The 26625-nt window shown below is 40.9% G+C and overlaps 1 long non-coding RNA gene across 1 annotated transcript; it reads right to left on the bottom strand.

The window, feature by feature from the left end:
• Positions 1-340: 340 nt before the first annotated feature.
• On the bottom strand, positions 341-18863 carry LOC149983292 (uncharacterized). The gene is made up of 3 exons (XR_016496064.1): positions 18426-18863; positions 17996-18057; positions 341-444 (listed from the first exon to the last, which is right to left on the bottom strand). It is a non-coding gene; the product is annotated as an uncharacterized LOC149983292 (long non-coding RNA).
• Between the last annotated feature and the right edge of the window lie 7762 nt (positions 18864-26625).

Raw genomic sequence — 26625 nt, 5'->3', positions numbered from 1 at the left:
TGCAGCTGTACATAGCCCATCTGTAAATAGCACACCTAATCTAAATCAAATCAAAATCAAATCAAATGTATTTATATAGCCCTTCGTACATCAGCTGATATCTCAAAGCGCTGTACAGAAACCCAGCCTAAAACCCCAAACAGCAAGCAATGCAGGTGTAGAAGCACGGTGGCTAGGAAAAACTCCCTAGAAAGGCCAAAACCTAGGAAGAAACCTAGAGAGGAAACAGGCTATGTGGGGTGGCCAGTCCTCTTCTGGCTGTGCCAGGTGGAGATTATAACAGAACATGGCCAATATGTTCAAATGTTCATAAATGACCAGCATGGTCGAATAATAATAAGGCAGAACAGTTTAAACTGGAGCAGCAGCACGGCCAGGTGGACTGGGGACAGCAAGGAGTCATCATGTCAGGTAGTCCTGAGGCATGGTCCTAGGGCTCAGGTCCTCCAAGAAAGAGAGAAAGAGAGAATTAGAGAGAGCACACTTAAATTCACACAGGACACCGAATAGGACAGGAGAAGTACTCCAGATATAACAAACTGACCGTAGCCCCCCGACACATAAACTATAGCAGCATAAATGCTGGAGGCTGAGACAGGAGGGATCGGGAGACACTGTGGCCCCATCCGGGGACAGTCCCGGACAGGGCCAAACAGGAAGGATATAACCCCACCCACTTTGCCAAAGCACAGCCCCCACACCACTAGAGGGATATCTTCAACCACCAACTTACCATCCTGAGACAAGGCTGAGTATAGCCCACAAAGATCTCCGCCACGGCACAACCCAAGGGGGGTTACCTACCTCATCCCCATATTCTGCTCTGTTGCACACCTGTTGTACACCAGTATTTCTACTTGCACATCATCATCTACTCATCTATCACTCCAGTGTTAATTTGCTAAGTTGTAATTATTCCGCTACTATGGCCTATTTATTGCCTTACCTCCTCACGCCATTCGCACACACTGTATATCGGCATTCTTTTTTTCTATTGTGTTATTGTTTACTCCATGTGTAACTCTGTGTTGTTGTTTGTTCGCACTGCTTTGCTTTATCTTGGCCAGGACGCAGTTGTAAATGAGAACTTGTTCTCAACTAGCCTACCTGGTTAAATAAAGGTGAGATAAAAAAATATATGCTTGCCCTAACAAAGGGGTTGAATACTTATTGACTCAAGACATTTCAGCTTTTTATTTTTAATTCATTTGTACAAAAATTCTAAAAACATAATTCCACTTTGAAATATATTGTGTGTTGGCCAGTGACACAAAACACGGAAACATTCAAAGGGGGGTGAATACTTTCTGAAGGCACTGTAAGTGTGTAGTGCAGTAAGGAAGGGTCTTTAGTTTTGTGTACTGTAAGTCCCTGTATAAGGCAGCCTATTCCCATCCCTGCACCATCTCTGCAACCTGCTGTGCTTATGCAAGTGTGTAAGGCAGCAAGGTAGGGTCGTTAGTCTTGTGTAAGTCCTTGTAATGGCAGCCTGAGCCTGTAGCATTAGCAGGCAAGGCCCATCAATCATAATGATGTGCGAGTAAGCCAGGAGACCCCTGAGACTGATCCTAGTAAGACCTAGCTGATCTCTTCCCTGCCTTGTCCATGCCTCTAACGGACTAGGAGGATGCTAAGTGTAAGTAGTGTACTTTACCACACCACATAAGAGGCACAATTTTAAACTGGTTGCCTATCTGGAGGTTTGTACGCTCTCAATTCCCCTCAGCAGTCCCCACTTCTACAAATACCCATGAGGTAGTTCGCTGAAGCCCCCCAGTGACTGGGGAACTCTGGGGAAGTAATCTATTTACTGTGGAGCGTCTGTGTTTCTCTTCTCTCTATAATTCTCTACCATTCTCTCTTTCTATAGCTCTCTCTATCATTCTCTCTCTCTCTAACATTCTCTTTCTCTGTCGTTCTCTCTTTCTTTATATTCCCCTCACGTGATATACTGCAGCTTTGTGATAACTCTCTCCAAGCTGGCATTAATAGTCAAGCAGAATACATTTACATAATGTTGGATATTATATGAAACATATTTTTGCTGTTCACACCCTGTGGATCCCATGGGTGTGTCTCAAATGACACACTATTGCTTACACCAGTGGCGAGTTTTAGCATGCCTGCAAAGACACTACACAACGCAACACTAAACAATACATTAATTGCACTATAATGGTGACAAATAGTACCCACAAACTGTTAGGGCCTATATAAAGCTGTCCCAACATCAGAGCTTTCTTTTCAGCACCATGGAGTGAATCCTTACCACAACTTACACCTGGCTATAAGCGGAGCCTTGTCTGGCAGCGAAACAGATCATTCAGCCTCATTTACTGCCTTTAAAAAAAAACAGCTGATATGGCTGACTCACTTCAACAAATGTGGTTTCAACTGACAATTGAGAGGTACAAACTATGGCATAAGGGGACGACGAGCGGATAAGAGGCAATCCATAATTTCGATTAAGACATTAATGAGCAAGCTAAGACGGACGTAATCAATATAACTATTTGTTCAGCACTGTTGAAATGTACAGCGACAGAATTCAGAACACGGGCCGTTCTTACAGTATCTTCCCTGTACACCAAGTCAGAACTGTAAGATAAATAAAGGGGGCATAAAAGCAGACAATGAAAGGTCTTACAATATTCAATGATTACATTTCTCTAAAACAGGCTATAGACTACAGTAAATGTGCACCACCAAGTCAGAACAGTAGTTATGAGGGGGAAAGGTACACAATTATTAGGGTGAGGCACATCTACTACTAACAGCTTACTACAGAACATACACTTGATATTACTTTCTTAGCTACAGTATACATACCTCGCTGGCATATTACATCATTTTTGCAGCAGCATACAATACATGTTTGGACTCACCTTGTTGTGTTGTGCTAACTTGAACAGGAGATTGGCATGGCGGTCCTTCTTGTTGGCACATTTTGTCATCAAACTTTGTCATCAAAGTCTGGCATTCTCAGGATTTATGGAGCTTTTAAGACAACTGGGAAATCATGACGTCAGTTGTCTTCAGGTCGGAGCTCTAGAAAGAGGCCGACATGGAATTCCGAGTTGGATAAAAGATGAAAAAGTATTTTCAATTTTTTTTCAGAGTTCCCAGTTGTCTTGAACATGGCAGAAGTCATGCTGGATTGACAGCATGTCCAATGTATTCAACCTTTTCTGGTCCATGGCATGTAAATGTTTATAATTTTAAGCTTGGAAAAGAGACCCTTAAACTCAGACTTGGACCAAACACCCACTCCACTGAATAGCAGGCTAGTGATTGCTTGCAGCGCTTGCAGTTAGCCACTGATTCGTTCCAAACCACTCATTGTTGAATTTGTGATTTCCAACTTGTTGTGTAATGTTTATGTCCAATGACCAATGAGCACCGATCCGTTTTATCGATAATTTATCTTCATATGACAAGGATTAAAATGGATTTGCCAGTAGATTGTTGACGTGATTCCTGAAGATGACTGCTTGTCTAGCTTGCTAGCTAAGATTTTGATGTTGACCTGATCAGTCCAATCAAAGCTACGGTAGAGATAACTTGATTTGATGTCATTTTATCTGTGGCCAATGATTTTGAGCCTTCTTGGATGGGCACTTCTAATGTAATTCTATGGCAGCACCCTATGGGCTTGAATTTTCTAGCCCCCCCCGTAGATTTTGTGATGACTTAGTGTCCACATGCATGACAGAACGCTGAGCCAATCCTGGCACAACTAGAGAACATTACCAACCCCTACGCTCCATATTTTCTAATGGCTACCCCATCACCACAGAAAGCACTGAGCTAGCCTGAAACACCTGCATTTTGGAGCTGCCTTACTCAAAAACACAAAAAAGAGACCAAGTTTGTTTGCAACTTTATTAACTCAATGATGATTTTTACATTGTTTGCAAATTGATATATGACACGTATTAATGCCCAAATGCGGGTGTGATTCAAAACAGGTGCGGCTCTGCCCCACCTGCCCTGAATTACGTGTCACCACAGTAGTGCACCACTTTTGGCCAGGGAATAGGGAACATATATGTATGTGTCTTATGAGCAGGTCATATCTATGGGATGCATACATTGCTCCTGCATTTTAAAGGCAGTCAGTGACCTTTCTAAAATTGGTAATTTGCTGCTCTGCATAGTGCACCAGGCAATACTCTGCTGTGCCTCAAGTACCTCTTTATAATGAATCAGCAGGTAGCCTAGCGGTTAAGAGTGTTTGGCCAGTAACAACAAGGTTGCTGGCTTGAATCCCGAGCCGTACTCTTCTATCCTTGAGCAATTCAGTTAACCCCCAACGAAAACGGCTTCCCGTGCGCTGATGATGTTGATCAAGATAGTCCCTTGCACCGCTTTGATTCAGAGGTTTGGTTAAATGTGGAAGACACATTTTGGTTGAATTAATTCAGTTGTGCAACTGACGAGGTATCCCCTTTCCACTTTTATTCATGTATGTGACAGGCAGCAATATAGGTCTGTCACGCTGCTGCTTCACAACTGTATCTGTGCTGTACACCTTTCCTTATTAATAGAAGCAATACATCACTCTTTTACATTGTTATATCCTTTCAGAAGCAACTGTTCTGACATAACCCCTTACCTAGATAGGACATTTACATTTAAAATGCTAAATAATGAGAGGACTATGTTGAATGCGTGCTATTCATTGGTATTGTTCCCCTGTTTTAAATAACGTCACTGTAGGTCATGTTAATCTTCACGTCATACTTCTAAAGATACAGTGATGACTTTCAAAACACCTGAATATTTACTTTCCAAAGGCCAGTGATGACTTTTAAAAGACCATTGTTTTTCCACCTGAGTGACCAAATGGTAATAGACCTATCCCCTTCCCCAATTTAAATGAACATGACATTGCCATGCAGTATAACAATAATGAATGATGTTACAGGTATTGATATTACTCTAATAGCATTATGACTTGAGTTTACTTCCTGATTTATTTATCAAGGCTCAGGAGAAGACCCAGATGCAGACAGTTTCGAGTAACACAAGTTTATTACAGAAACAGGGGGTCAGGCAAAGGACAGGTCAAGGACAGGCAGAGGTTAGTAGGGGGGGGGGGGGTGTGTGACAAGGTACAGAATGGCAAGCAGGCTCAGGGTAGAGAAAGACAGGAGCACGGGAAAAACGCTGGTAGGCTTGACGGAACAAAACAAACTGGCAGCAGACAAACAGAGAACACAGGGGATAATGGGGAAGACGGGCGACACCTGGAGTGGGGTGGAGACGAGCACAAAGGCGGGGGAAACAGATGAAGGTGTGACAATATTAATATATTCATCATGGTTAGATTTCACAGTAGCCAACTGTTGAATGGTCATTTAATGTAATATGCACCACAGTCGAGTCAATTGTCAACCGAAATGCCCCAGAATAAATGGAGCCACGTATGATTGAGGTTAGTTGATTACAGCAGCGTCCCCCCTCCTCTCAGATAAGATGAAACGGGATGAGAGAGAGAGAGAGTGAGTGGGCTGAATCTTCAATGCCATGTTTCTCTGTATACCAAAGGTGGGCAGACATAATTACTGCTGGTCCGCAATCTGATTAGCCATCTCATGAGACACAATGGTACAGTGAAAACATCTCCACGCACCGACCAATTACAAATGACACCACAGACCTCCGTTGTCAGTTTGTATCCATCATAATCCCCCTGCGCAATGTGCCGGGACGATCAACGTGACGTCTATTAATGCAAAAGATGCTGAATAACACGACTCTGCCGGCCCTGCCGTCGCCTCTCTGTTGAGCTTAAAGCCCCTCCTCAGTGTCAGTCGGTTTGCCAGTTGGTGCAAGGGGAAGCTGGGATGCAGTGACAGAACGGAGGAAAGGGTTTGTCAGGGATCAGTAGGGTCAGTTGTTATGAGTCAAGACGTTCAAACTTGGCCCGGTTTCCCAGTAGCGATGGAATTTAGGCTTAGAAATGTTTTAATGATGCATCTTTCCGACAATGGTCGAAGATGTAACATGCATTTCCCAAAACACCACGCAGAGGTCATCGCTAAGTGCGTCATTGGAGCATGTGTCGATACTGACAGTAGCCTACAAGTAGCAAAATATAACTAAATTGATTGAACATGAAATTTATTTAAATATGATTGAAATAGACCTATAGCTGTTTAAATTTTAATGCAGTCATCTCGGTTTTCATTTTAAACATATTTTTATACGTTGCTTATTTGTGTCAATTGAAAAGACTTTGGCAACTTTGTATTTGTAGTCAACTTTGTTCAGAAGTTATCGGCACAGAGAGACAGATAAACCATGTGATTCTTTGTTTAGCGGAGATCTTCTGTGTATAAAGTAATGTGTGAGGGCAACTAACAGCACACTTGGCTGTTCTACGAATGGTCTGAGGCAGACGTTAGATTACGAGTGTAACATTAATAACGATGGTTGTGGGAAAAAGCTCTGAGATTTAACAACACTCCTACAAAAGTTCTAATGAATTTAGCCTTAAGATGCTTTGGGAAACGGGGAGAGGCCCTGAACAGTAACTCCAACAGAGTTTACTTAATGACTTGTACTACTTCCTACTGGTGCTGAGAGGCTTCCCTATGGGAGGGAGTGACTCATCTTTGTGCTGCAGGATCTAAGATACAGTAGTATTGGAATTACAAGTTAATAGAGCTGTAATATGGGCATGTTGTATTTGTTACTGTTTAGCGTATTTGTAGTCAGGCAGCTCACACATACTTTATTAAACTGTTCTAGGTAGCATGCCGATAAACTGTTTAAACACAGCCAAAGGTCTTGTTCATAAAAAAACTTACTGAAGTGAAGTGTGGAGGATACATTATGCTGTAAGAAGAGAAATCTCCGGTTTTCTCACCTAGTATAGTCAAAACAGACTTCAGTTGACAAAAGCAGGCACTTAGAAGAGAATGTTTCTCATTCTAGATTGCCATGGGAATAGACTTGAAACACATAAAGGGAAACCAGAAAGAGGGGTGTTTTAGAGGAGCAGTAGCAGCTAGGAATACTTACAGGATGAAATAGTCTTGGGCTCTTGTCCGGGCCTTGGCTTAAGCTTAAGTACTGTGTGTGCGCTTAGCTTTAGGGGCCGGTTTCATAGACAGGGCTTAGATTAAGCCAGGAGTAGGCCTTAATGTGTACTTGTTGAATGAGGACATTTAAGTAGCTTTCATGAACGTGGCTTAAATTTGAGTGAATGCAAAGATCAGAAGAGAGCGATTTACTACTGGTGGTGGACCACCAAAAAAAGACAAGACTGATGAACTGAGTGACTTGCTGTATGGATTAATAGAGCACCAGCAACCTCTGGATGGTATACCAGACAGACAACGACCATTTGGACAGTTCAGATGAAGAACTGAGCACAAATGGTACATATACCAAATAAAGTAAATTGATTACTTCCTATGGTAAATATATTCCCCTATCTGTGTCAATCTTTATTCTTCTTTCATTCTAAGGACCATACGAGTTTATTTGTGCTTCTAAACGGTGTTCTTTTTTTCCAGAGGAAAGGAATCTGCTATAGCGTCCCTGAGAGAACAAAAAAGATGACCATGCATGAAAAGTTAGCCAGAGAACTTCATGAGCATAAAATGAAATATTTGAAGGAAGAACAGGAAATGAAAATGAGAATTCTACAGGTTGAATTGGATATGAAGTTGTAAGATAGAGGTATGACCCAAAAAATATACAGTAATGAGACAATTGTGATTACCAGCCATGGAGAACAATATGATATGTAAAAAATAATGTTTTGTAATTTGGATATCCATGAGTGAGAGTATTTTTATTACCACAAACTACATTTAAAACCAGCCTTGGTTTAGTCACTCATTTAATTTTGCTTCACACTATTTGAATTTTGTATAGAACAAACATTATCAAAGCAAAAATAACCCACAATGAATACATTCCATATTTAAATGCATCTCATCTAGTTGAAGTGCTGCAATGTGAAGCAACTCTGTGTGCAAATCCTCATTGGTCATTGCCTGCCTCAGCCATGGGCACATCTGCTTGATCCTGATCTTCTATTGGAGGAGCAATGCTGCTTCAGGTAGTTGTGCAGTACAGCTGTAGCAATGATCACCTTGCAGCATCCTCTTGGCTTGTAAAGAAGTGTATTGGGTAAACCCCCCCCCCCCTTGGGTTGTGCCGTGGCGGAGGTCTTTGTGGGCTATACTCAGCCTTGTCTCAGGATGGTAAGTTGGTGGTTGAAGATATCCCTCTAGTGGTGTGGGGGCTGTGCTTTGGCAAAGTGGGTGGGGTTATATCCTTCCTGTTTGGCCCTGTCCGGGGGTGTCCTCGGATGGGGCCACAGTGTCTCCTGACCCCTCATGTCTCAGCCTCCAGTATTTATGCTGCAGTAGTTTATGTGTCGGGGGGCTAGGGTCAGTTTGTTATATCTGGAGTACTTCTCCTGTCCTATTCGGTGTATTGTGTGAATCTAAGTGTGCGTTCTCTAATTCTCTCCTTCTCTCTTTCTCTCTCTTGGAGGACCTGAGCCCTAGGACCATGCCCCAGGACTACCTGACATGATGACTCCTTGCTGTCACCAGTCCACCTGGCCGTGCTGCTGCTCCAGTTTCAACTGTTCTGCCTTATTATTATTCGACCATGCTGGTAATTTATGAACATTTGAACATCTTGACCATGTTCTGTTATAATCTCCACCCGGCACAGCCAGAAGAGGACTGGCCACCCCACATAGCCTGTTTCCTCTCTAGGTTTCTTCCTAGGTTTTGGCCTTTCTAGGGAGTTTTTCCTAGCCACCGTGCTTCTACACCTGCATTGCTTGCTGTTTGGGGTTTTAGGCTGGGTTTCTGTACAGCACTTTGAGATATCAGCTGATGTACGAAGGGATATATAAATACATTTGATTTGATTTGATTTAAACACTGGAATCGATTTTTCCATACTCCAAACATACGCTCGACCATCCCTCTCGTGTGGATTTGAGCTCTGTTGTATCTTTGCTGCTCAGCTGTTGTGGGATTTATGTATGGAGTGAATATAAACTTACTCTGACAATATCCACTGTCACCAAGTAGTAGTCCACTGTGTGTCCTCTCTGAAACTGAGCACACAATGAAGAGTTAAGAAAAATCCTTGAATCGTGAGTTGCACTCACGACTCACAATATGTTACCTTTTCGGAGTTTTCCCCATATTCCCAGCATAAGGCATTCGTCGATTCAGGCACAGCTGAATCGATAGGTGGTTTGCCCATAGTTTAGGGATCCCCATTGTTCCCGTGGCTGTGCCCTTCCCTGTTCACATCTTAGATAGTCAACCATTAGGGTCAAGGTTGATTAGGGAGCCCTTGAAGGCGTGAAGACATTGGCTTAAGGGGGCTAAACACCCTTTTCTCATCTGGACTGACCACTGCAATCTGGAGTACATCTGGGCAGCGACGAGACTGAACCCTTGTCAGGCAAGGTGGGCCATGTTTTTCACCCGTTTTGTTTTCACCCTGTCCTACAGACCAGGCTCCCAGAACATGAAAGCAGACACACTGTCCCGGCTGTATGACACAGAGGCCCATGGATCATACTCCCATACTTCTGGCCTCCTGCCTGGTAGCGCCGGTGGTGTGGGAGCTGGACGCGGACATTGAGCAGGCGTTGCGTGCAGAGCCCGCTCTAATCCAGTGTCCCACTGGGCGTCCTATCGGCTGTCCATGACGGGTTGATCTATTGGGCCCACACGTCACCCTCCTCTGGACATCTTGGGATTTGTCGGACAGTGCTCTGTTTAGGCAACCATACCGCCATGTGGATGCCTTACGACTGCATGACGCCTGTCCAATCTATAGGTAATCTGTCTTTCCTTCAAACCCTCATAGCATGGTATGTTATCTCGCCATATACAGATCTAAATGTTGTTAGCCAATCACAGACTGTGTTACCAGTTCCCAGTATCCTGCATCAGACAACCAGAAAGAGTTGGGTCCACGGCTTTCAGTCTAATAGAGAACTTCATTTCCCAGAGGGTCCATGCTATTCGGGATCCTTGGGATGTCCCTACCTCTATCAAGTACAAATATAAAATGATTTCGTGTTAGTTTAGGATTTAGGGTTCAGGGTAAGGCCATCCCAAGGAATCCGGATAGAAGTGACCATTCATAGAGTGAGAGACTGGCATGGTATTTGAGAGCTCGGCGGCGACACAGATATTTTGTACCAGCAGCAGAAGCAATTTTCAAGTGTCTACCCCAGATAGTTTCCTTAGAGACAATGAAGAGAATTACCCAGTTGTACTTGATCCATTTGAAAAGTAGGCTATATTTAAGTTGTGATATCATTAGGAAATATTTAGGCCTACTGTGTTTGTTGATAACGTATTATCGAAAGCATGTAGGCAATATTATTTACTGTGTCGAAAGGGGAGTAGGCTAATGTACAATAACGTAATTTGATGTGCTAGTATTATTTATTTAATTGATGAATTAAATTGTAAATTAAAATATACACACATGGTGCTATAGGATATATACAATACTGTTCAAAAGTTTGGGGTCACTTAGAAATGTCCTTGTTTTTGAAAGAAAAGGCCAGCATCCCGGAGTTGCCTCTTCACTGTTGACGTTGAGACTGGTGTTTTGTGGGTACTATTTAATGAAGCTGCCAGTTTCTCAAACTAGACTCTCTAATGTACTTGTTCTCTTGCTCAGTTGTGCAAGGGGTCTCCCACTCCTCTTTCTATTCTGGTTAGGGCCAGTTTGCATTCTGTGAAGCGAGTAGTACACAGTGTTGTACGAGATCTTCAGTTTCTGGGCAATTTCTCGCATGGAATAGCCTTCATTTCTCAGAACAAGAATTAACTTGATGAGGAAAGAAATTTGTTTCTGGCCATTTTGAGCCTGTAATCGAACCCACAAATGCTGATGCTCCAGAAACTCAACTAGTCTAAAGAAGGTCAGCTGTATTGCTTCTTTAATCAGGACAACAGTTTTCAGATGTGCTAACATAATTGCAAAAGGGTTTTCTAATGATCAACTAGCCTTTTAAAATGATCAACTTGGATTAGCTAATATAACGTGGCATTGGAACACAGGTGTGATGGTTGCTGATAATGGGCCTCTGTACGCATACTGTATGTAGACATTCCATAAGAAATCAGCCGTTTCCAGCTACAATAGTCATTTACAATATTAACAATGTCAATACTGTATTTCTGATAAATTTTATGTTATTTTAATGGACAAATGTACTTTTCTTTTTTGAAAGAAGTGTTTTTCTTTCAAAAACAAGGACATTTCTAAGTGACCCCAAACTTTTGAACGGTAGTGTACATATTTGACATTGTAATACACTACCCCTACAAGCCACTGTACTATAGGATATATAGATATTTTACATTGCAATACAGCACCCCTACATGCCATTGTCTGCTGGAGCTATGGGTTTATTTTTCCTCTGTCACTCGAACTGAATTGAATGGGGGATGTATAACTCATTTTCACTGAAGAAAGGAAACGAGGTACAACATGCAATTTCGATCAAAGACCTAAAATAATGCTGACAAAATCCCACCGCTATCCTAATATAGTGTGGATACAGTAGTAGCCTATTCTACAACAATGTAACCATGTGCTAGTATTATTCATCTAATTGATCAATTAAATTGTAAATGGGGATGGGAAGGTTACTTCATTCAGTGAATACTGAATGTATTGCTATCTCGGGGAGTATGTTAATGACAGCTTTTCAGCTGTTGAACTATGGCAGTGTCGAACTCATTTCTAAATCTCTTTCTTTTAGTCACGATGTGATGAGCCAGAGCAACCAATCAGCTTCACTGCAGCTACTCAACCCACCACCCTCACTGTTCTCCCTCCACAAGTAACCACATCCTCTTCTCCTATTCAACTACTTTGCCACCACACTGAAAATGACTGTACATATACCCTTGTGCCCATCACAGTGCAATATGATCCATCCAAGGCTTGTAAGCAAAATGCTATAGTAGTGTGTGTGGATGGATGGAGTTCCAAGTAAAGGCATGACAAGATGGCAAAGGAGATAGTGATGAGAGTGAGAGCATACAGTATGAAAATAAAGTCCCCATGGGATCTAAAATGAGTATGAGGTGCCTCTTGTGTCTCATTTTTGTCCATTTGAAGATACTACAGTCACACCTGGTGGAAGTTCTCGGAACACTGCGATTTAAGTCTGAGCAGAGTTTGTCGAAAACCTTCAAAGGTGGTGGTGCTATGTTGCGTGTTATCTTGAATACCAGGCAGATTTTTGAGTACAGAATGAAATGGTGTAAACTTAACAGGCTAAACTTGTTGAGTACACTCTTTGAGAAAGGGTTTCCAACACAGTTGGCTGTCACCAAAGGAACCAAAAAGGGTTATCCTATGGGGACAGCGGAAGAATCCTGTTAGTTTGTAGATAGCACCTTTTTTATCTGAGTCTAGGCATATATTGCAGTGGTGGTTCCATGGTTTTCTGTAAAAAAATAATAATAATTGGTGGTGGTGAGTTAAGATAATCAGAAATACTATGAAACATCCCCACTTTTAGCACACATTTGAAAGCAGACAAAGTAAAACAGGCATGTGTGATCACTCAACATTGACAGGACCAACAAAGAAGACATGCTCACATGTTAAAAAGGGTCGGACACTTTCCGGTAATTTTCCAGATTCTGTCTGGAAATTTTCCATAGGAAACTACACTCTGTAATTTGCTTAAATTCATCGAAAAACTGAGCTTATAAGAGTGCATTTCTTTTGTGGGATACACAAGGTAATTCTAGATCTTGTGACATATTTTGGTTAAACTATCCCCAATTCAATGGAATTGCAACCCTCTGCATGCACAGTGCATTCTTCCATGACATGTGCAGTTCACTCTTCCATCACATGTACAGCTGATTCTCAAGATCTTTCTACACTGTCTGAGCCAAGGACTCATGCTTTCTGGTAAGTTTTGATTACAATCCTGGCTGGGGTGAATGTATTTTAGAAGACATACATTATGTTTTTGTGAACTAGTAAATAGTAACCTACAGCAGTGTGTTTTAAATCATTTCTAACGTTAACCATTTCTGCTAGTTAGTATTTGCTACAATGTGGGTTTTAGCTTGCTTGAGCTTGCTAACTGAGGAGTGTTAATTCTGAGGAGTGTTTCCATACGTTTCATTTTTTAATAAAAAAACCAAACTTTTACCCCTTTTCTCCCCAATTTTGTGGTATCCAACTGGTAGTTACAGCCTTGTCTCATCGCTGCAACTCCCGTACGGACTCGGGAGAGGCGAAGGTCAAGAGCCATGCGTCCTCTCAAACACAACCCAACCAAGCCGCACTCCTTTATGACACAATGCCCACTTAACCCGGAAGCCAGCCACACCAATGTGTCAGAAGAAACACCGTACACCTGGCGACCTTGTCAGCGTGCACTGCGCCCGGTCCGCCACAGGAGTCCCTAGTGCGCGATGGGACAAGGACATCCCTGCCGGCCAAAAGATCCCCTAACCCGGACGACGCTGGGCCAATTGTACACCGCCCCATGGGTCTCCCGGTCGCGGGCCGGCTGTGACAGTGCCTGGACTCAAACCCAGAATCTATCAGGGCAAAGCTACAGTGGTTCCTCCTTTAAAAATTGTGAGTTTGCACCACAGGACTCAGAGGTACCCTGTATCACGGCTTCATTTCTCCAGACCACCACAAGGGGGAGTTAGAGCACTCATTATGCATTTGGGTGCCAAGGTTTTTATATGACCAATCATATCGGGGGGTTCCAATGACGAAATTGAAGCGAGCCACCCGTCCCTGGGTGAAGACGGTTGACAAAACATTATGTGAGTTGTGTGAGTAGTTACATCGTCATAACAAGTCAAGCTAAATATTTACAATTGAGAGGAATATGTTAGTTAATGTAGAGACAAACATTTGTGCATATTTTTTTGTCAAAGTTCATTCATGAAAATTGCTATTTAGCAAGTTAGCTGACTAGCTAATGTTAGCTAGCTAGTGTAATGACAGGAGAATGAATTTATAATTTCTGTTGTTTAATGTTTTAGGGACTTCTGAGAACCAGCAAATTAGGCTGTCATCTTGTGAAACAGTGGATGTAAAGAATCTAGCTAGCTAAAGCATTTACTGCAAATTGAATGTACAATTGTGTACGCTTGCCTTGCAGCTGAAGTAACATAGCTAGCTAACTATTTACTTGCTTATTGTGTAGTGGAGGATAAAAATAACTGTATGCCTATGGATGTGTAGCAAGCTAAAGTATGTAGCCGATCTGTGTATGGACCCTAAAACGTTAGGTTCTGAACTAATATTCATACCAATCACTGAACCTCAGCTATCATAGTAGTTGTATCAACTTCAAGTCTGAATGGCCTTAATAAAGCCTATGGATAGAGTAGAATATAATAACTTTATTGTGCCAAGGATGCATGTCCTATATACATGTACTGTAGTTACCACCATGCATGAGATTCCCACATTGTAGCCTGTACATTGAATATATTCACTATATTCACTGATCATGTACTCTTCCTTGGCAAATAAAGGTGCGGTTCAGGTATGAATCTCTGAGACATTTTTCAGTCATATCAAACTCCATTATTTGAATGATGCTGTGTCTTCATGTATGTATTACAATTATACACTTCAACAGTGTTTACCTCTCCAGCTCCTGGAACATCAATGATTACACATTGTAAATATGCAATAGACTAGAAACATGATTTAAGTAAAGGCTGATTTGGAATTAATATATACAGAAAAAAACTATGCATGTCTAACTTCCTTCATCTGCATGTAATTCCAGCTCCCAGATTGCTATGGCTTCCACTAGATGTCAACAGTCTTTGTTCATTGTTTCAGTTGAGTTTTTGAAGAGTCCCAGATGAAAAATAGTCTGTCGGCGAGCCTGCTAATTTTACTTTTCTATTGAACATACTTCTTTCCGTATGAAATATTATAGTTTATTTACATTTCAGGGTACCTGAGGATTGGATAGAAACGTAGATTGACTTGTTTCAACAAAGTTTAGCGGTAGCTTTTTGGACTCCTTTGTCTGCATGTTGAACGAGTGGATTACTGAAATCAATGGCACCAATTAATCAGGCTTTTTGAGATATAAAGAAGGATTTTATCTAACAAAACAACCATTCGTGTTGTAGCTGGGACCCTTGGGATTGCAAACAGAGGAAGATTTTCAAAAGTAAGTGAAAAATTAATTTAATCGCTATTTGGGATTTTATGAAGCCTGTGCTGGTTGAAAAACATGTTGATGTGGAGCGCCGTCCTCAAACAATGGCATGGTATGCTTTGGCTGTAAAGGCTATTGTAAATCGGATAATGCAGTTCGATTAACAAGAGTTTAAGCTTTTAAACGATATAAGATACTTGGATGTTTATAAATGTTTAATATTACGATTATTTATTTGAATTGCGCGCCCTCCAATTTCACCGGATGTTGTCGACAGGTGTCACGATAACCAGCCTTGGGCACCCAGTTGGCCTGAGGGTTATCTTAAGAGCGGGTGAGGTGGTGATGACGGGACTAGCTTCCTCTCTCACATCAAACTTACCTGCAGATGAGAGACAGATGGATAGAGAGAGAGCATGATTAAGCCATGTTTTTTTTTATTCTAACACGGTCAGTCATCATAATCATCAGGAGGTGAAATGCAAAACTGACCTTGGATCATTAACTCGGGGACTACTACACCTCTGTATTTCAATGTAAAGCATCTCTTTAATAGTACTTCAAGATGACCCGACCAAATGACCACTCACCTATGATCGTGATGTGTCAGCCAGTTCAGATGCAGGAGGGCTTCACCAAAATAGCTGGTTTAACCTAGAGGATTTATGGAGAAGGGGGAGAGGGATGAAGTGAAGAAGAGAGACTGTTATATTGTGTGGGTGTGGTCTCACGTGGTGTCCACACTAAGTGGCTATAGAGTACATTATGCTGAAAAACAGACACATGAGGACAAACACTAGAGATAATAGAAGATACTGTATGTGAAGCAGACACCTATCGTAGTGTACCTGAAACATTTAAATATAGAGAGCTATGTGTCTCACCACTTGGTTATTGCAAGGCTAACCCCCAGGGAAATCATGACTTGGCAGCAACAGATAGTCCAGTGAAAATGGCTGTGTTTATGTGGTGTAAAATCTGAAAATTAAAAGTAAAGCATATGTGAGACAGGTTCCATGTACAACAAGACTCAGAGATAACGAGAGAAAAGAACATTGAACAGTTTAATGATCTCTGGTTATGGACACTTTTGCCAGCAATAAAGCTTCCTACACAGCCTGTTCCACAGAGATTGAACATCTGGAAATATCTACATTTTCGACCCCTTTATCAGCTCGCTCTCTGAAAGTAAAGAAAATAGCTTTTCTTTTGTAGATATGAAAAACAATAACTGAGATATGACTGTTCAATCTAAAGCAGCAGATGTCATTTTCAGGATGTCAGTACAGCACAGAAAGCTTGTTAAGCTTTATTTTTATCTATTACACTTGTGATTTCATGAAAGTTAAATATTTATAGTAATTTAATTTGAATTTGGCGCACTGCCATTTCACCGGATGTTGTCAAATCGATCCCGCTAAAGGGATTTGATCCCTAAGAAGTTTAACAAGGAATTTGTGGAGTGGTTGAAAAACAAGTTTTAATGACTCCAACCTAAGTGTATATAAACTTCTGACTTCAACTGTATAAGTTAGGAATTCTAGCTAGTTGTCTAACGTTAACCTGTCTAAGACAGCCAGTGAAACCTGTCCCGCAACAGATAGTGAAAGTGCAGGGCGCCAAATTCAAAACAACAAAAATCTCATAATAACAATTCCTCAATCATACAAGTATTTTACACCATTTTAAAGATACAATTCTCTTTAATCCAGCCACAGTGTCTGATTTCAAAGAGGATTTACAGCAAAAGCACCACAAACGATTTTTAGGTCACCACCAAGCCACAGAAAATCACAGCCATTTTTTCCAGCCAAAGAGAAGAGTCACCAAAAGCAGAAATAGGGATAAAATTAATCACTAACCTTTGATGAGCTTCATCAGATGACACTCACAGGACTTCATGTTACACAATTCATATATGTTTTGTTTGATAAAGTTCATATTTATATAAAAAAATCTGAGTTTACATTGGCGCGTTCAGTAGTTCTAAAACATGCGGTGATATTGCAGAGAGCCACATCAATTTACAGAAATACTCATAATAAACATTGATTTAGATACGACTATTATACATGGAACTTTAGATACACTTCTCCTTAATGCAACCACTGTGTCAGATTTAAAAAAAACTTTACGCAGAAAGTAAACCATGCAATAATTTGAGTACAGCCTTTAGACAACAAAGCAGCCAAAAAGATACCCGCCATATTGTGTAGTCAACATTACTCAGAAATAGAATTTTAAATATTCACTTACCTTTGATGATCTTCATCAGAATGCACTCCCAGGAATCCCAGTTCCACCATAAATGTTTGATTTGTTCGATAATGTCCATCAGTTATGTCCAAATATCTTCTTTTGTTAGGGCGTTTGTTAAACAAATCCAAAAGCGCATTCAGGTCGCATCGGACGAAAGTTCAAAAAGTTCCATTACAGCCCGTAGAAACATGCCAAACTGAGTATGGAGTCAATCTTTAGGATATTTTTAACATAAAACTTCATTAACCTTTCTGATCTCCCCATCCCGGATCCGGGTTCGTGAATACAGACTCAAGCTCATTACCATAACGCAACGTTAACTATTCATGAAAATCGCAAATGAAATGAAATAAATATGCTAGCTCTCAAGCTTAGCCTTTTGTTAACAACACTGTCATCTCAGATTTTCAAAATATGCTTCTCAACCATTGCAAAACAAGCATTTGTGTAACAGTATTGATGGCTAACGTAGCATTTAGCATTAGCATTCAGCTGGCAACATTTACACAAAAAAACAGAAAAGCATTCAAAAAAATAATTTACCTTTGAAGAACTTCAGATGTTTTCAATGAGGAGACTCTCAGATAGCAAATGTTCAGTTTTTCCTGAAAGATTATTTGTTTAGGACAAATCGCTCCGTTTTCTGTGTCACGTTTAGCTATGAAAAAACCCCTGTATCCAGGATTGTGTAAATCTATCAGCAAGCTCATTAGCATAACACAACGTTAACTATTTATGAAAATCGCAAATGAAATGAAATAAATATGCCATCTCTCAAGCTTAGCCTTTTGTAAACAACACTGTCATCTCAGATTTTCAAAATATGCTTCTCAACCATAGGAAAACAATAATTTGTGTAAAAGTAGCTAGCTAGAGTTAGCATTTCGCGTTAGCATTTAGCGTTAGCATTAGCGTTAGCATCCAGCACGCAACATTAACAAAAACATAAAAGCCTTCAAATAAAATCATTTACCTTTGAAGAACTTCTGATGTTTTCAATTAGGATACTCTCAGTTAGATAGCAGATGCTCAGTTTTTCCAAAAAGATTCCTTGTGTATTAGAAATAGCTCCGTTTTATACATCACATTTGGGTACCAAAAAAAATCCATAAATTCAGTCCTCAAAACGCAAACTTTTTTCCAAATTAACTCCATAATATCGACTGAAAACATGGCAAACGTTGTTTAGAATCAATCATCAAGGTGTTTTTCACATATCTCTTCATTGATACATCGTTCTTGGACACATGCTTTCTCCCCTGAATCAAATGGTAAAGTAGAAGCAGCTGGCAATTGCGCACCGAATTCGATGCAGGACACCAGGCGGACACTTGGAAAATGTAGTCTCTTATGGTCAATCTTCCAATGATATGCCTACAAATACGTCACAATGCTGCTAAGACCTTGGGCGAACGACAGAAAGTGTAGGCTCATTCGTTGCGCAATCACAGCCATATTAGGAGAGAATGGAAAACAGAGCTTCAGAAATTCTGCTAATTCCTGGGTGATGCATCATCTTGGTTTTGCCTGTAGAATGAGTTCTGGGGCACTTACAGACAAAATCTTTGCAGATTCTGAAACTTCAGAGTGTTTTCTTTCCAAAAAGTGTGTTTTCAGAGTGTTTTCTTTCCAAAACTGAATATGCATAGTCGAGCATCTTTTCGTGACAAAATATCGCGCTTAAAACGGGAACGTTTTTTATCCAAAAATGAAATAGCGCCCCTAGAGCTCTAACAGGTTAATGTTCCAACCGGACAATTCCTCTGTCTGTACAAATGAAGTGGAACGTAGCTACCTTTCACGTGAGCGCGCCAGACCGAGGCTGTGGCACTCTGCCAGACCACTCACTCAAAGAGCTCTTATTAGCCCCTCCTTTGGAGTAGAATCCTCAAACCATGGGAAGTGAAACATAGCTAATATCACCCTGTATCTTCAATGGGGGCTGAGTTGAAAAAACTAACAAACCTCAGATTTCCCACTTCCTGGTTGGATTTTTTCTCAGGTTTTTACCTGCCATACGAGTTCTGTTATTCTCAAAGACATCATTCAAACAGTTTTAGAAACTTTAGGGTGTTTTCTATCCAAATGTACTAATTATATGCATATTCTAGCTTTTACGGCTGAGTGGCAGGCAGCTTAATTTGGGCACGTTTTTCATCCAAGCTATCCAATACTGCCCCCTACCCCAAAGAAGTTAACTAGCTGGCTAATATTAGCTAGGCTAGAAGTTAGGGTTAAGGTTACATTTAGGGGAAGGTTTAGCTAAAAGCGTTAAGGTTAGAGGAAGGGTTAGCTAACATGTTTAGTAGTTGTAAAGTACTTAAAAAGTAGTTAAGTTGCTAATTAGCTAAAATGCTAAAGTTGTTCATGATGACATTCGAACTCGCAACCTTTCGGTTGCTACACATTCGAGTTATACACCTACCCATCTACCTCAACCAACCACCCCACTTTAATTTTTGCGTTTAGTGTCTTATGTAATCAAACAACATTTCATACTAATTTGAACTACCTGGATTTTCGTTTACTATGTTATGTCTAGCCTATGAGACCCGGCTGCTATCAGAGAAGGAGCAAAGCAGGCAGGGGAAAACCGTTCCAAAAACTCCAGTTCTGTTTCTGATTTCTAGCAAGGACGGTGTGTTATATAGACATATTCAGTGGTGTAAAGTACTAGGTAAAAATACTTTAAAGTACTACACTTCACTGAACAAAAAATATGAACGCAACATATGCAGCAATTTCAAAGGTTTTACTGAGTTACAGTTCATATGAGGAAATCAGTCAATTGATAGAAAATCATTAAGCCTCAGGATCTTGTCATGGTATCTCTGTGCATTCAAATTGCCATCGATAAAATGCAATTGTGTTCGTTGTTCGTAGCTTATGCCTGGCCATTACAGTTGAAACCGAGATTCATCCATGAAGAGCACACTTCTCCAGCGTGCCAGTGGCCATCGAAGGTGAGCATTTGCCCACTGTTGTCGGCTACGATGCCAAACTGCAGTCAGGTGAAGACCATGGTGAGGACAACGAGCACGCAAATGAGCGTCCCTGAGACATTTTCTGACAGTTTCAATTGTGCAAACCAACAGTTTAATCAGCTGTCCGGGTGGCTGGTCTCAGACGATACCGCAGGTGAAGATGCCCAGATGTGGAGGTCCTGGGTTGTCATGGTTACATGTGGTCTGCAGTTGTGAGGCCGGTTAGATGTACTGCCAGCTTCTCTAAAATGACTTATAGTAGAGAAATTAACCTCTTTAGGATCGGACCCAAATCTAACTGCCTGTTGCTGAGGACCTGAAGCAAGGAAATTAATAGTCTTAATGCCATTTGAAAGGAAACACATTGAAGGTTGTGGAAATGTGAAATTAATGTTGGAGAATATAACACATTAGATCTGGTAAAAGATATTACAAAGAAAAAACATGCATTTATTTTTTCTTTTTTCATCATCTTTGAAATACAAGAGAAAGGCCATAATGTACTATTCCAGGTTAGGCGCAATTTCGATTTTGGCCACTCGATGGCAGCAGTGTATGTGGAAAGTTTTAGACTGATTCAATGAACCATTGCATTTATGTTCAAAATGTTGTATCATGACTGCACAAATGTGCCTAATTGGTTTATTAATACATTTTCAAGTTAATAGCTGTGCACTCTCCTCAAACAATAGCATGGTATTATTTCACTGTAATAGCTACTATAAATTGGACAGTGCAGTTAGATTAACAATAATTTAAGCTTTCTGCCCATATCAGTTATGTCTATGTCCTTTTTAAATGTTCTTGTTAATTACGACCTTATGCTAATCACATTAGCCTACGTTAGCTCAACCGTCCCCATCCTGTAAAGATTTTTAACATTCAATTCTCTGGCAATAGCTCTTGTGGACATCCCTGTCAGACAATTGCACACTCCCTCAAAACTTGAAACATCTGTGGCATTGTGTTGTGTGAAAAAACTGAACTTTTTAGAGTGTCTGTTTATTGTCCCCAGCACAAAGTGCATCTGTGTAATGATCATGCTGTTAGATCAGCTTTTTGATATGCCACACCTGTGGATGGATTATCTTGGCAAAGGATACATGCTCTCTAACAGTGATGTAAACAAATTTGTGCACATAATATGAGAAAAATAAGCTTTTTGTGAGTATGGAACATTTCTGCGATCTTTAATTTCAGCTCATGAAACATGGGACCAACACTTTACATGTTGCATTTATATTGTTGTTCAGTATACTTATTGTAAGTATTTTTGGGGGGTATCTGTACTTTACTATTTATATTTTTGACAACTTCTGCTTAAAGAAAACAATTTACTTTTTACTCCATACAAAGTACTTGTTACATTTTGAACGCTTAACAGGACAGGAAAATAGTCAAATTCACACACTTATCAATAGAAAATCCCTGGTCATCCTTACTGCCTCTGATCTGGCAGACTCACTAAACACACATGCTTTGTTTATAAATTGTCTATGTGTTAGAGGGTGCCCCTGGCTATCCATAAATAAATGGGGAAAAAACTAGAAAATTGTTCCCTTCTGGTTTGCATAATATAAGCAATTCGAAATGATTCATACTTTTACTTTTGATACTTAAATATATTTTTTCCCTAGCTACTTTCATCTCCTTTCAAATGTTGCCAGACCAGACCTCTCTGACTGACTTTACAAATGGGATTTAGTATTCCCAATACATATGCATTTTCCACCTTGAGACCTGGCAATTGTATATTAAAGTGATTTCTTGCAAACATTTTCAATATCACTTCACCCCTCTTTATCAAGATCGTAGATAACTTTGTGAAGTAGCGCTGACTTGGCTGAGGGTATAGGTAGCGGTTGTAGTACTCACACAGCTGGGCAATTAATTAACTACACTGCAAGTGGCTCCCCCCTTCTCCCACCTCACTGACTTAAGCTCTGTGGGATCAGATAAGTCTAATGGCATAGATCATGGGCTTTTGTACACCCAAGATTACATCTCAGAGTATGTCGAAGTGGACTACATTTATAAATAACAGGGTTTTTAAAGACTCAAGGTTCCTCCACCTCATGTTTTATTGATGCCCAGCTCCATCCCAAGACCTTGACTACATTCTTCTGTCCATGTCAGTAGGTTCAGCCTGGTCTCATAGACTAGACATAACAAAGTAAACATAAATCTGAAACACAAAAATTAGCATGATATGTTAGGCTTGGTATGGTTACATAAGACAGGCAAAAATGAAAGTAGGGTGCTTGGTAAGTGTAACGTCTGCTTCCCACTCACACTCTCCAACACGTAGATCCCCTGAACGCAGCTCACTTTTTTTCCTGTAATTTAATCATCCCGTGTATGATAGTTTTGGCCTGCCTCACTAACGACGCCTTTTGCCTATTCCCTACCTGTACTTTAGCCTATCGGATTTCCTCTTATCAACTTATTGCCTGATCTCCCGGACGACGTTACTAGCCTTTTCCATGCCTGTACTGTTGCCTTGTTGGACCCACTGTGTATGACCTTCTGCCTGCCCCTGGACCCAGCTACCTGCTTCCTCCTGAGGTCCTTTACAATAAACACCTGCTGTGCCCTGCACTTGAAACCAGCTCTGTCTCCCATCGTGTTCATTACAGTAAGGGTGGATGGGTTGACATATAACTCAAATGTCTATCAACATAAAGGTAGTGATTTCAAATCTCATCATGGACAACTTTAGCATTTGAGCAACTTTTCAACTACTTACAACTTTTTAGCTACTTTGCAACTACTTAGCATGTTAGCGAACCCTTTCCCTAAGCCTAACCTTAATTAATTTAGCTAACCCTTTTAGCTAACCATATCCCTAACCTTAACCCTTTGACCTAACTTCAAAACTTAACCCTAGCCTAAACCACCTTGACACCTATCTAGAATTGGTAACGTATAGTAATTTTGCAAATTCGTAACATATTGTATGCTTTGCAAATTCGTTACATATAATACAAATGTAAATTTTTAACGTCATATAAAATATCATGCTCCACTGAACAAAATTATAAATGCAACATGCAACAATTTCAAACATTTTACAGAGTTACAGTTCATGTAAGGAAATCGGTCAACTGAAATAAATAAAATTGGGCCCTAATCGATGGATATCAAATAGCCATCTGGTCACAGATACCTCCAAAAAAAGGTAAGGGCGTGGATCAGAAAACCAGTCAGTATCTGGCATGACCACCTTTTACTTCATGCAGCGCGACACATCTCCTTCGCATATAGTTGATCAGGCTGTTGATTGTGGCGTACGTAATGTTGTCCCACTCCTCTTCAATGGCTGTTCGAAGTTGCTGGATATTGGCGGGAACTGGAACACGCTGTCGTACATGTCCATTTGAGCATCTCAAACATGCACAATGGGTGAAATGTCTGACAATGCAGGCCATGGAAGAACTGGGACATTTTCAGCCTCCAGGAATTGTGAACAGATCCGTGCGACATGGGGCTGTGCATTATCATACTGAAATATGAGGTGATGGAGGCGAATGAATGGCATGACAATTGGCCTCAGGATCTCGTCACAGTATCCCTGTGCATTCAAATTGCCATCGATAAAATGCAATTGTGTATGTTGTCCGAAGCTTATGCCTGCCCATACCAGGGGTGAAAATGTTCGCTGGGGAAGGGGAGTCATGCCCAGCACGGGAGAGTTGAACATACAGTTGTTCAGTGTGTATGTGTTGCTCTCTTCATGGAGTTGTAAAAGCAAGCAGAGCAGAAACTGGCTACTCTTTAGTTGAGGTAACTGCTGTTTAACTAGTGTTTATTCAGTGCTAAGCTAGTATTGTAACTGACATGTAACTTTAGCTAATGTTTAATCCCCTTTCAACGTAGGTGAATGAATAAGCAATGATAGCTTGTAGCTACCACAGCCAGGTCAGTTCTAGCGACTAGTTATCTGTCAGATAGCGATATGAGGTGGCTATTATTACTATCTATCAGCTGTTGCTTGTACAGAAATGTTTTGTAGCCTTTGTTTTGTCAAAGTCTGGCATTCTCTGGATTTATGGTGTTTTCAGACAACTTGGAACTCTAAAGAAAGCAAGTTCGATTCATGATATCAGTAATCTTCAGTTTGGCACTCTAGAAAGAGGCCCGAGTTCTAAACTTGTAATTTCGAGATGGATGACCATTCAAAACATATTTTCACAGCCAGAGCTCGTTTTTTTCAGAGTTCTCAGTTGACTTGAAGTCTGAGATTTCCGAGTTTCCAGTTGTTTTGAATAAGGCAGAAGTCATGCTGGATTGACAGTGTATTCAACCTAGTCAATTGATCATTAATATAATACTTTTAGCAAAACAAAAATATTTTCAATTCACAATCTGTAGAAACAATGAGATTAGAAAGGTTCAGAACTTTTGTGAAACATCACAGCACAGTTGAAAAATATATGACAAATAGAATATGTTAAGAGATTGAGGGGTTGAATGGAGCTAAAGGTTGGGACTAGTAACAACAAATATTAGCAAGATAACTAACGTAAAGCATACTGTGTCCGTAATTAAGAACTTTTGTGAAAGAGCACAGTTTGAAAGATATGGCAAATAGAAATCCAGCCGGCTTGACATCAGAAATAAATGGGAGAGGTTGAGGGCAGAGGAAGGACTGAAATCCAAACAAACAAAATAGAACTATTGTAAAATAGACTATAAAATGTATATAGTATGTATAAGCTGGAAGTAGAGGCCTAAGCGTTGTTGTTCACTAGTTCACTCCAATTAGGGGAGGGGTGGTTGGGTTAGAAATTAATAAAGGAAAATATGTTTAAAAAGACGATATGGGGGATCACGTGACCCTTGAATGAGATGGCCGCATGAACTAAGAGCTCCGCACGAGTAGTTTCCAATTCCCAGTCTTAACTCCACTCCAAGTTCAAACTCATTTAGCTTTAGTAAGAAAAAGTCATGGCAGCTACAAAAGGCAACACTACAGGTGACATTTTTACCCGGACTGGAGCATTAGCGACGGAAAAAGCCTCCAAGGAGAAGCTAGCTTCAGAAAAAACTAGCGCCATTAGCCAGGAGCAAGAGAACCCGCTCCCCCCCGAGACACAACGAATGCCAACCTCGCACTCTGTCGAAGACATCCTTTTTGAGTTGAGATCCCAACGTACAGAACTAAACACTAAATTAGATGCCATTAACTCTCAGCTCAGTGCGATAGGGGGCAAGGTGACAATCCTGGAAAACGCTTTGCCTGACATCAACAACCATAAACGCGGGGGCGCCTGGACGAGGCAGAGGGGCAAATCCTATCCATGGAAAACTTATTGACAGATACCATGGAAACAATAGCATATGCTAAAAAGAAAATAGAGCATCTGGAAGAGAAAACAGAGGACCTGGAAAACAGGGGGCGAAGGAATAATTGTGTTCTATTCAATCTGGGCGAAAAAGAAGAGGGAAACATGCCACTGATCCGCTACCTGCAAGACAAACTTCCCGAGTGGCTCCACCTGTCCATCGACAGGCCCATAGAACTCGAGAGAGCTCACCGAGCACTGAGGCCCCCACCAGCAGCCAGACAACCACCGCGCCCAATCACCATACGTTTCCTGAGATTCACCGACAAGGAACGAGTCCTACAGGCTGCGAAAAACAACACCATCACAGTGGGAAACGCCAAACTCACTTTACACCAGGACCTGTCAGCTGGAATACGCCAAAAGGGCAGAGAGTTTGACGAAGTGAATAAATACTCAATTGACCGAGGCATCTTCAGGGGATTCAAATACCCAAACGAGCTCAGGATTCTTCACCAAGGAGCCTTGCGACACTTCAAAACTCCCGAAGAGGCAAAACGTTTTTTGAAAGACAATCCTGGTCAATGAGAAACGGACCAATGCGATTAATTCTATTACTAAAGGAGGTAAGACAACATATAGCCAATATCCAAAGACCCACCCGCTAAATGTCATTATAGCCGTCCAATTTATATTTAATTTCCTTTAGCTGTGAGGGATAGGCTCTATAGCCTAACCTAGGCCTACTAATGTTTCAGCCTACTTTATTTCCCTGTTTTTTTTGTTGCTATTATTACTTGGGGTTCCCTATGTCCCTTGGGGGAGGTATATGTAGGCTGGGCTATTGATTTTATTTTTCTCCCCTCTTTTAGTGTGGTCTGGATGAGGGCCACTGTGTCATTTA

Source organism: Oncorhynchus mykiss, chromosome 5 (assembly GCF_057628025.1).
Source record: "Oncorhynchus mykiss isolate SJ-2025 chromosome 5, ASM5762802v1, whole genome shotgun sequence".
Classification (NCBI taxonomy): Eukaryota; Metazoa; Chordata; class Actinopteri; order Salmoniformes; family Salmonidae; genus Oncorhynchus; species Oncorhynchus mykiss.
This window is presented reverse-complemented; position numbering and strand designations above follow the sequence as displayed.